Below are 10,377 nucleotides of genomic sequence, written 5' to 3'. Positions count from 1 at the left end.
GTCTATTTTACAGATTTTTTCTGTATTTTTAAAATACCATTTAATTTACAAAAATAGACTGTGTTTTTACATGTCAAATGTAAAATAACATTAAATAACTGTAACTGTGAAAATACACTATATTTCTGTTCTTTTACAAAAAAACCCATTAGAAATACATATATTTATTGTTAAAATACATTCACAAATGTATCGTAAATTCACAAATATTTGTCTGTTATTTAAGGGAATAAACTGTAAAATTCAACTTTAAAACCCTAAAAAAGAGGAAAAAATAATTTAAAATTACTGAGGAATTAATAGTAAAAATTTGTAATTTTACTATAATTTCTTTGTTATTTGACTAATATTTTCATTGAAAATAAATACAATTACTCTCATTTCTAGATGGTAACATTATATTAATAAATTATATTTATTTTGAAAGGACATCTAAAGAGACACAGGGAAAGGGGAAAGCTTGAGAGGGTGAATAATAAAGAGTTGGACTTGAACTGATGCAGCATCAGCACTAAGTGAGCTGCAATTAAATGCTTTCAATAAAGCATTTTTTTTTTCTTCCCTGGCACAACAGTATTGTTCTGGACATTTCTGTGAATAAAGTTTAAAAAAAAAAAAAAAGCGCGGTTCCCGTTTGGGTTGGTCAGCTGTTTCGACGTGACACTTGAGCAAGATCAACAACCAACGCACCGCGGTTGCGGTTCCAGACTTCCTGCTCGCCCGACAGAACTTTGTGCGGACAGCAGCTAACGTCGAGGCTCGAGGAAGGACGACGGTAGACGGCAAGTATCAAACTGAAGCTGAGTAGCATTAGTTTTATTTACCACCATGCCTCTGAGTTTACTCACTCCGCAAAAGGCACAGAATACGCCGGCATGTTGTCAATTGAAATGTTAGCTAACTATGATGCCAAAAGCATGGCGCCGGCGTCTGCCAGCTGCATTTACTGTAGTATTCAGCCAGACCAGCTACTAACTTTAGCTTGCCATTGCGTTTGCTTTTGCGAACTAACTGACACAGGCGGAGAAAAAGATGAACAGTTGTTTAGAGCTGCAACAATGAACAGATACATTTTCACTAGTTTTTTTGTCCATAACTTCCACTGTATGACTTGAAATGGCATGATTTTTGGCTAGAATAGGAAGCTTAATTTTATGTAACTTTTCAATATCTGGTTTTGAATTTTTTTTTTAACGTCAATAATCCACTATTGCAAAAAAAAAAAAAAAAAAAACTCTTCTAGCCCCCACCTGTTCCTTTCTTTTCACGAGTGCTCAGAGCCATTTTAAGTGTACTTTCTTCCAAAGAAGAGAGAACAGATATTTTATAAATGATACTGAGATTTGGTAATGGTTTATTTCAACCAGTTACTCTTTCTTATAACAAATTTTTTGATCTTCCTCTTGCCTTTTTCAAGGTTTTTCAAATCTTCATTTTGGTGCAACACTAGTCACTGGTCAACATGAAATTCAAACAATACTGAAAAATATGTAAAGGATAAGCTAATGGTCATCTTTTAGTTAATTGAGGGGAGATTGGCGAACACAGTTTAGGTTAACTATTTCACAGTCAATAGCATTTATTTTGATTTTGGCAAATTTCATGTTTCATAAATGTGTTTTTATTTTTTTCTTTCTCTCTGCAGATAAATGATGAGTTGATTTCATGGAGTAAACTGAAAAAGTGAGTACTGCACTGCAGTTAAGGATGTCAAAACATTACACCTGTCATAGTTGTGGTGCGTCAGTGAATACCCTAAAAGGGTACGTGATGCATCAAGGGCTTTCATAAAAATGAGCCACATTATCAGTATGCATGTTGTATGGAAAGTTGTAAGTTTCGGTTCAGAAATTACAATGCTTTTAAATGTCATGTTTACCGCCATCATCGGCGGTCATCTACCGTGTCACAGTCTCAAACTTTGCAGGCACCCTTTCTATGTCAGCTTCCACATTGTCAGAAACAGTTGATCGACCTTAGAGACCTTCTCTGTCACCTAAAATCTCACATTTCAAGAAGAGAGGTAGTGCATTGCCCCTTTAAAGACTGTGATAAAACTTTTTCAGTGACATCATCTTTCACAGCCCACCTATCTAGGAAGCACAAAAACCCCACAGCTCTGCATGTCTCTGGTGCATACTGCCCTCCTTCAGTTCCTAGTGAGTCTCAGTCCTCTGTTGCTGAAAGCCAGGCAAATGAAGGGTCAGCTGATGATGAGCCTGAGGCAGATGTCCCAGACCTTGCACAAATGAAAAGTTTGTACATGAAAAATCTGTGCATGTTTTATATGAAACTACAGGCCAAACAACTTATCCCTTCCTCTACAATCCAGTTGATCGTAGAAGAACTGAATAGTCTTAATGGAATGTGCCTGCAGTACACGAAAAGTCAACTGAAAGCATCTCTTCAAACAAAAACTGAACTATCTGAGACTGAAATTGAAGATGTTTTGAAGACCCTAGATGATGTAGATATTCATGGATCCTGCAGCTCCTCCCTTTCCACAGACTACAACAGAAAACGGTATTTTGAGGAGAATTTTCCATACGTGCATCCACAACCGATTTTTTTGGGGGTTGATGAAAATAGAAAGGAGCAATATGCTCAGTATGTTCCCATAAAGCATACATTGACAACTCTGCTAAAAAATACTGATGTGCTGGAACAGGGTTCTACATCTGAGAATGAGAGTACACCTCATATTTTAAATGATGTGTGTGATGGATCAGTATTTAAGTCCAATCCTCTTTTTGCTGAGTCAGGTCTCACATTAAAAGTGATACTTTATCAAGATGCTTTTGAGGTGGTAAATCCCCTCGGCTCGGCAAAGAAAAAACATAAGATGCTTGGAGTCTACTTCACTCTTGCAAATTTTGAACCTTTTCATCGATCCACTATTGACAACTTGCAGCTTTTGCTTTTGTGCCGAGAAGTTGATTTCAAATATTTTGGCCACGAGAAAGTGTTCTCTCAATTGATAACCGATCTTGGAGAACTGGAGACAAATGGACTGAATATCTCTGGAAACATTGTTAAGGCAACTGTCTTTTGCATTGCCGGTGACAATTTAGGGTCACATAACATTGGTGGATTCACAGAAAATTTCAGTACATCTCAACATTTCTGCCGATATTGTCATGTAACCAGAAGTGAGCTAGACAATTTGGAACACCATGCTCCAATCCGTACAGTACAAGAGTACAATGACACTGTTCAAGAACTGCAAAATGGGGATGCAAGTGTAGTCAGAGGTGTGAAATGTAACTCTGTCTTTAATTCACTGACATTTTTTCATGTTTGCCAGCCAGGCCTCCCACCCTGTATTGGCCATGATCTCTTTGAGGGTGTCGTGGCATTTGACCTTGCCATTTACCTGAACCATTTTGTCAAGGTGAAGAAATTCTTCACATATTCACAGCTTAATCGAAGGATCAAACAGTTTAGTTACCAGGGATCTGATGGTAGCTCTAAACCAGCTGAAGTTTCAGAGAAGGGTGTGAAATTAGGTGGCCAGGCAACAGAAAACTGGTCTTTGCTGAGACTTCTCCCCATTATCATTGGTGAAAAGATCACAGACACAGAGGATCCTGTATGGCAACTGACTGTCCAGCTGAAAGAGCTAGTGGAACTGATTTGTGCCCCTACTATATCAGTACCCCAGGTTGCATTGCTCAGTGTTTTGATCGGTGATTATCTGGAAGGAAGGAAGGAATGTTTTCCTTCACAAAAACTAAAACCAAAGCATCATTACCTCACCCACTACCCTGCATTAATACTAAAGTTTGGCCCACTCATTCGGCTGTGGACAATGAGGTTTGAGAGCAAGCATTCATATTTCAAAAGATGTGTGCGAAGGACACAAAACTTCAAAAATGTATGTCACACACTTGCAAAGAACCATCAGCTACTGCAGGCATACCTACATTCCGGCTCCTTTTTTGCACCCTCATTGGTGGTTAAGAACTCCACTCCTTTCCATGCTGAACTGTACAGCGAAGCAGTGCGCTCTGCAGTAGGAGAAACCTTAGTCAAAGAACCCAATGTTGAGTCAGCTACAGAGGTGCAGTGGAAAGGCACTCAGTACAAAAAGGGACTCTTTCTGTGTTTAAACCAAGGTGAGGCACTTGAATTCGGACAGATTGAGCTCATGCTTGTGACGCAGGACCAGCATGTGTACTTTATCGTGACACCTCATGACGTGTCCTACATGCCAGCGTTTGCATTGTATGAAGTGAAACAAGCAAGGCAGAGCATGAAATGTTGGAAGCCTGAGCAGAAACTAGATTATTATCCTTTGCCTGTGTACAACCTTTGTGGGACAAGGGTAATTTCACTTAAGCATAGCATTGTTGACTCAGAGTAATCTGGAGTTTGAGAGATTAAAATCTGACAGTAATGCTTGAGCAGTATTTTTCATCCCTTCTAGTCCTCCTAGTCATGGATAGAGAAAGTCCGCTCCTGTCTTTCATCAAATCAAGTCTTCCTAAACTGAGAGACCCTGAGCCTTTGCTGGAGCATCTGCAAGGTTTAGGAGTTGAGGACCTGGAGGACCTCAGCTACCTGCAGGAGAGTGACCTCCTTTCTGTCCTGAGACCAGTTGAAGCCAGGAAACTTCTGTCACTGCTCAAAAAGAAAAGTATGTGTTTCAATTTGTACATAATAAACTTTCACATTAGAAAAATGTACAAAGTCAAAATATACTTATTAGGTACACCTGTTCAAATTAATGCAGTCCAATACAGCAGTTCTACTATGAATTATACTTCAAAGAATCTTCTCTACATTTTTGTTGATGTTTTCAAAAAGGTGATAACTATAAACTATACCTTGTTCATTATTGATTTCATAGTGAGTGTTAGTGGTGGTGTACTGTACTGCATTATATTGAGAAAGGAACACTTTGAAATATATCAATTGGCTACTGAGTATATAATTATGTTGGGTATTAATATACCCAGATTGAGCAATGTGATGTCTGTATGGTTTAAATATTACTACTATCTCTCCTTTATTAAGGCCAGCAAGATGTCTTGGACAGTCCTCCAAGCAACCAGAGCAACCAACAGTTCAGCAGAGCCAGCACCAGTACAAGTCCAGTAACACAGTCTGACGAGATGGCCTTTTTCTGGTGAGTATATGCATTTATTGCACAGAATCATTCTTTTGGGTTAGATGGGCTGAAAAATTTTATAATCTACCAGTAACTAACTGTAATATAGTACAATCACCAGCAGTGAATTGACAGTGTGCCTATAAATCAGTATCATAAGTTGGGTCTATCTTCTCTAGATTCTGATTCGGTAGCAAATCACACACAACTAATCAGGGATGAACACAGGATATTTTATTACAATGTACAGAAAAAAATGACTTTTGTATCCACCAGTAGCAATCCCCCCAACAAGAATGTGTTGTTCATTTAGTTCCCATGTATAGTCAGTCTGATGTGTATTTTCTTTGCTACTCTATGTGGTGTGTTATATTGAGATCTCGCAAGCTTGTCTGTCCCAAAGCAACAGTGTCATCTCTAGTGTGACTGCTGTGGTCTTGGAAAAGGCTGGATATTCTTGCACCTTTATCCTGGTCCTGGCTCGTAAACTGGATCACTTGTAAATGTTTTCAGACTCAATAAAAGCTCCAACCTAACAAAAGAATAAAAACACACAACAAAAACAGTCAGGTCTCCCAGCCAACAACAGTAAGAGAAAAAATGAAAATTTTCAGCCCAATGCTGATAAAGAAAACTCATGAACTCACCCATGTGACCATGCAGGTAATATTTCCACTGTTGCTGTGCTTAGTTGTTTTCTTTTCCTCCCATTTCCATTACTGCAATCAGTATCAGGACTACTAACTACATGCTGGGGTTAAAATGATATCCACTGACTATTTGTGGAAATATAGATGTTTGAGTTAAAATTATGCATGTTACATTATACAATGTGTAAAATTGGATAGCTTTAACTGTTGCATCAGTAAGTAAGTACAAGTTCTTTATGGGTCTGAAAAATAAAATTCGACCAGAACCATGGGTGTTGAAGCCTTGACTCAGCGCATCTCACTACCATTAAGTCTCGGTCTGAACACTGCAAAAAAAAGAGGACAAATGACAGTCATTTCTATATAGTTTTGCCTGGAACCAACATCCCGAAAGAGGAAAAAGGCTTAATGAAAACCCACCTATTATTTAATAACAGCTAATGTTCTCTGTGTTCTCTCCAGGTGGTTACAGCTCAGAAACTCCAAGTTCACCACGGTCAACAAGTAGTTCAAGTACAGATATCACACCTCGTCGACTGTCTGACAACAGCTGGCATTTTAAATTTCAAATTCCTTGGCAGAAGATTCCATCTGAGATCATCAGAAAGTTGGAAAGGGGAAAGCGGCCAACAAAAATTGAGAGACTTGAAATCATACGGCTCATTGTCAGTGAAATCTTAACCGTGTGCCCAACACCTGGGAAGAAACATATCAGTGAGATAGCAAGGAAGATGACAAAGGCCTACCCTGTGGCATTTACTGATGTCATTGAAGGTGAAGTTGTAGGCAGTGGATATGACTCACTCACCAAACAGATGGTCAGCAGAGTGGACAACCTCAAGAGAGGAAACACTTCACTTTCGTTAAAGAGACAAAGTATTAGCAACAGTGAAGGAGAGGATACCCCAACTCAGAAAAAAAGACTAGACACTTATGGGTGTACAAACTGGCAAACCAACACAGCTGCCACCTGATGAAACCCCTGAATCTCAGAAACATGCACAAGAAGAGTTAAAGAAAATGTGGAGAGAAAGATGCTGTGACAGCAAAGCCATTGAGAATATGATGAGAGTCACTTTCTTCACTCAGAGAAAGGACATTATCAGTGGGACTGAGACTTCTGACTTGATAAAGGAATGGCCATATCTGTTTGAGACAACTGGCATGAAGACTCATTTTAAAGAGCTTACAGGTGTGGACATGGAAGACAAAAACATAGCAAATAAATGTGCCAGAGTCATTTCATTTCTTAAATCGGCTGACAAGCCAGGGAAGATGGAGACCATCTTCAGGGAAATGGAAACATCAAGCAAAAATGCTGCAGATGTGAATGTTGCTGTGTTTCTTCCACTACTCCTCAAGTACTTCAATGAAGAAGAAGAACAGATGTTCTACAAAGTGGATCAAACAACCCTGCCCTCTGAAGTGGACTGTGCTGGACTTCCAAGTACACCATGTATTGTTGTTTGCGGTATGAATATTTATCTTTCTCCACCACAATAAATTAAAACCAAAAAACAGAAAACTATTAGTACTATTACTTTGTTATTGTTGTACTGGACTCAGTTGTAAGATGATAATTTAATTGTATTTTTCTCTTGTCCTTCTCTTGTCCCTGTACACAACAGGAAACTCGACTTTGGCGGCAGAGAATTTCATGCTGTCTGTTGACCAGACCATTGTGAATGGCCACATCAGAATCTTCAGTGATGCTCTTTTGCTGATGTTTGGTTCGTACTACTGTATGAACATATCTTACCCAGCAGCCCAAGCATCAACTTTGGAGTTCTTACAGAGGTAAGACACCACTAGTCAATTCAATACATCAAAATAAGATATATAATGCACATACTGTAAAACTGAGCACTGCTCAAGTGCTGAAATGCTGAAATACTCACCTGTTGGTCACAATGTGGTACATTCTCACACCTTTAAGTTCATGATCCACCCATCAATTTATTTTATTTGGATATTATATTTATTTGGGGGAATGCTTAGAGATTTGTGGAGGTGCAGGTGCTTTACTTTCAGCCTACATGCAGAGCAGGAAAGCCTGACTGTGCATGAGCACTCATGCCAGGAATCATTCAGACCAGACAGGAGCCAGCACTGCCACTGAGGAGGCCCCACTAGGAGGTGGAGTTGGGTCGCGGAGAGAAGCAGCGTGGAGCTGCCGAGATGGACCTGTGTTGTGGATATTTCTGTGGGCTGAAGTTAGTTTACTGTTCTGCTCAGCTGTTGGATAATGTTATTAATCTCAGGAGGCTGGAGGAACTTTACTGAAGATGGTGCTGGGTCCTGTCCGGTCTGGGAGACCCGTCTCCTGCCATGAGTAGTTGCAGTCTGCAGGCAGTTGGCAGATAGATCTCCGGTCAGGCTTTCCTGCTGTGCATGTAGGCTGAAAGTAAAGCACCTGTACTTCCACAAGTCTCCAGGCATTTCCTGAATTTATCAAAAGGCCACAATAACAAAATAATAAAATCAAAAACTTCATTTTAATGTTCTGATTTTATTGTAAGAGAAAAACAACCTTATTTTCTCTTTTTCTGATTGAGTTATGAAAGATTGACCCATACACTGAGTAGGACAATGTATTATTGACCAATTTGAATTTTCTTTTAATAAAATTTCAGGAATTTATAAAAAAAAAGACATTTTCTATCACAAGGGAGAGTTATCACTAAAAAATGATGTGAAAACTGCCCCCTACTGGATGAAAATGGTCCAAACTTTACCTGAGAGTTCATTTTTGTTTTTCAGGTTTTTAGACTGACTCTGTCTCTTATTTATCCTTGATTCATGCTCATGTCAAGTTACAGAAACAAGTGCTTGTTAATTCTTATTTATGAAATAATGACAAAACAAAACTCAAATGCCCAAGAAACCTTTGAGTAGCAGATCCTCCTGACCGAAGTTACGTTATTCTCCCTGAAATAGTATTTACACTACTAATACTAATACTAATACTAATAACAGTAATAATGGCTTGGATTTATATAGTGCTTTTCAATCACCCAAAGCGCTTTACAGAAACCATTATTCATTCATACACATTCTTACCAGTGGTGGTAAGCTACGTTTGTAGCCACAGCTGCCCTGGGGCAGACTGAGGGAAGCGTGGCTGCCATTTCACACCATCTGACCACCTTCAAACATTCAAACACATTCATACACAATTCACATACACAGTACTCACATGTTAATCTTTTCATTACATCACTGTTCCACAGTTCCTGTATGTCCAAATACTCTTTCACAAGCAAGCTCTGTCTACACTGTTGTGTAACTTTTTTGCAAATGTATGACAACATTACATTACAGTACAGTCCACACTTACTAAAGTTGTTTTTTTTTTCATTTGACAGGTGCCTCTTCAAGATAAATCCAGACAAGGGATCAAAAGTGGAGCGGAACGCCACCAAAAAACAACTTGCCGTCAGTCCAAAGGTTCTCACACTCATCACCAAAATTGCAGACTACGAGTGGAGGGAATAAGAAGTGCTCACAAGTTATGGATACTTTGTCTAAGTCACAGATTATTATGGATTAATGTCAAGTGAGGTTTCATGTAAGATATTTGTTATGTAGCTTTGTTATCAATGTTCTAATGAGGTTTGACAAAGTCTGTAATCAATGTTGTGGATTTATGGTTACTTGACCAGGTTATGGATGACTTGGATAGAGTGTGTATTCATTTACAGTGAGGTTTGACTAAGTTTGTTATCAATGTTTTGAATGTATGGTCACTTGACCAGGTTATGGATGACTTGGATAGTGTGGATTAATTTACAGTTAGGTTTAATGTAGGCTTGTAATCCATGTTGTGGATGTACAGTACAGTGACTTGACCAAGTTATGGATACCTTGGATAGAAATAACACTGAATTGGTAACTCAACTTTTTTTTTTTTAACTTTTCTTTCATTTCCAAATCAGTTGTTTCAGAGTCATATTGCTATAATAATGGTTACCTGTTACAATAAAAATACTGAAAATGGAAAATTGTAGCTGTTCTTGTTCAGCTTACTCTCATTTGAGTACAACAATTCATTTAAGCCCCTTTTCCCACTGGCCAAAAAACAGTTTAAACCATTTAAAATAAAAATAATTCTGGTGTTATTAGGTGAGGAATTTTTAGTTGAACGTCCTTTTAAATATTCAGGAAATTAATGTAAAAGGAAAAAAATGTACACCCAACGTGGAGTTAAGTCTTTTTGGCATGTTTTGAAAGATTAATCAAATTATTGTGTTGTATTCTGTTATATTACATCTAATATAAAGTAATATACAGTTTTTTTTTACATAAAACAATGCCATTAAAACCAACTAATAACAGCACATTTCTGTAAATTTAAGCATTATTATTCATATTACAATGTTAATTTACCATCTTTATGGGTAACTTAATTGTTTTAAAACGTAAAATGTTTGTAATTAAACGTTAAAAAAAAACGTAAAATAACATTTGATATGATCTAAAAATGGTAAATTCTTGCAATTTTAAACCCAATATCTAGTTTTTCTACAGTTTTTTGATATATTTTGAAAGATGAATCACATTATTTTTGTGTCATATACTGTTTTATTACATCAAACACAAATTATTATACAACTTCTT

At 37.8% G+C, this 10,377-nt stretch overlaps 1 long non-coding RNA gene across 1 annotated transcript; it reads left to right on the top strand.

The window, feature by feature from the left end:
- The first annotated feature begins 6,747 nt into the window (after positions 1–6,747).
- On the top strand, positions 6,748–9,853 carry LOC146975920 (uncharacterized). The gene is made up of 3 exons (XR_015037366.1): positions 6,748–7,231; positions 7,389–7,557; positions 9,126–9,853. It is a non-coding gene; the product is annotated as an uncharacterized LOC146975920 (long non-coding RNA).
- The last annotated feature ends 524 nt before the right edge of the window (positions 9,854–10,377 follow it).

The sequence above is a fragment of the Trachurus japonicus genome, chromosome 13 (assembly GCF_045865225.1).
Source record: "Trachurus japonicus isolate A0001 chromosome 13, Traja_1.0".
Taxonomy (NCBI): Eukaryota; Metazoa; Chordata; class Actinopteri; order Carangiformes; family Carangidae; genus Trachurus; species Trachurus japonicus.
The sequence above is the reverse complement of the archived record's forward strand: the minus strand, read 5'-3'. Positions and strand labels throughout refer to the sequence as shown.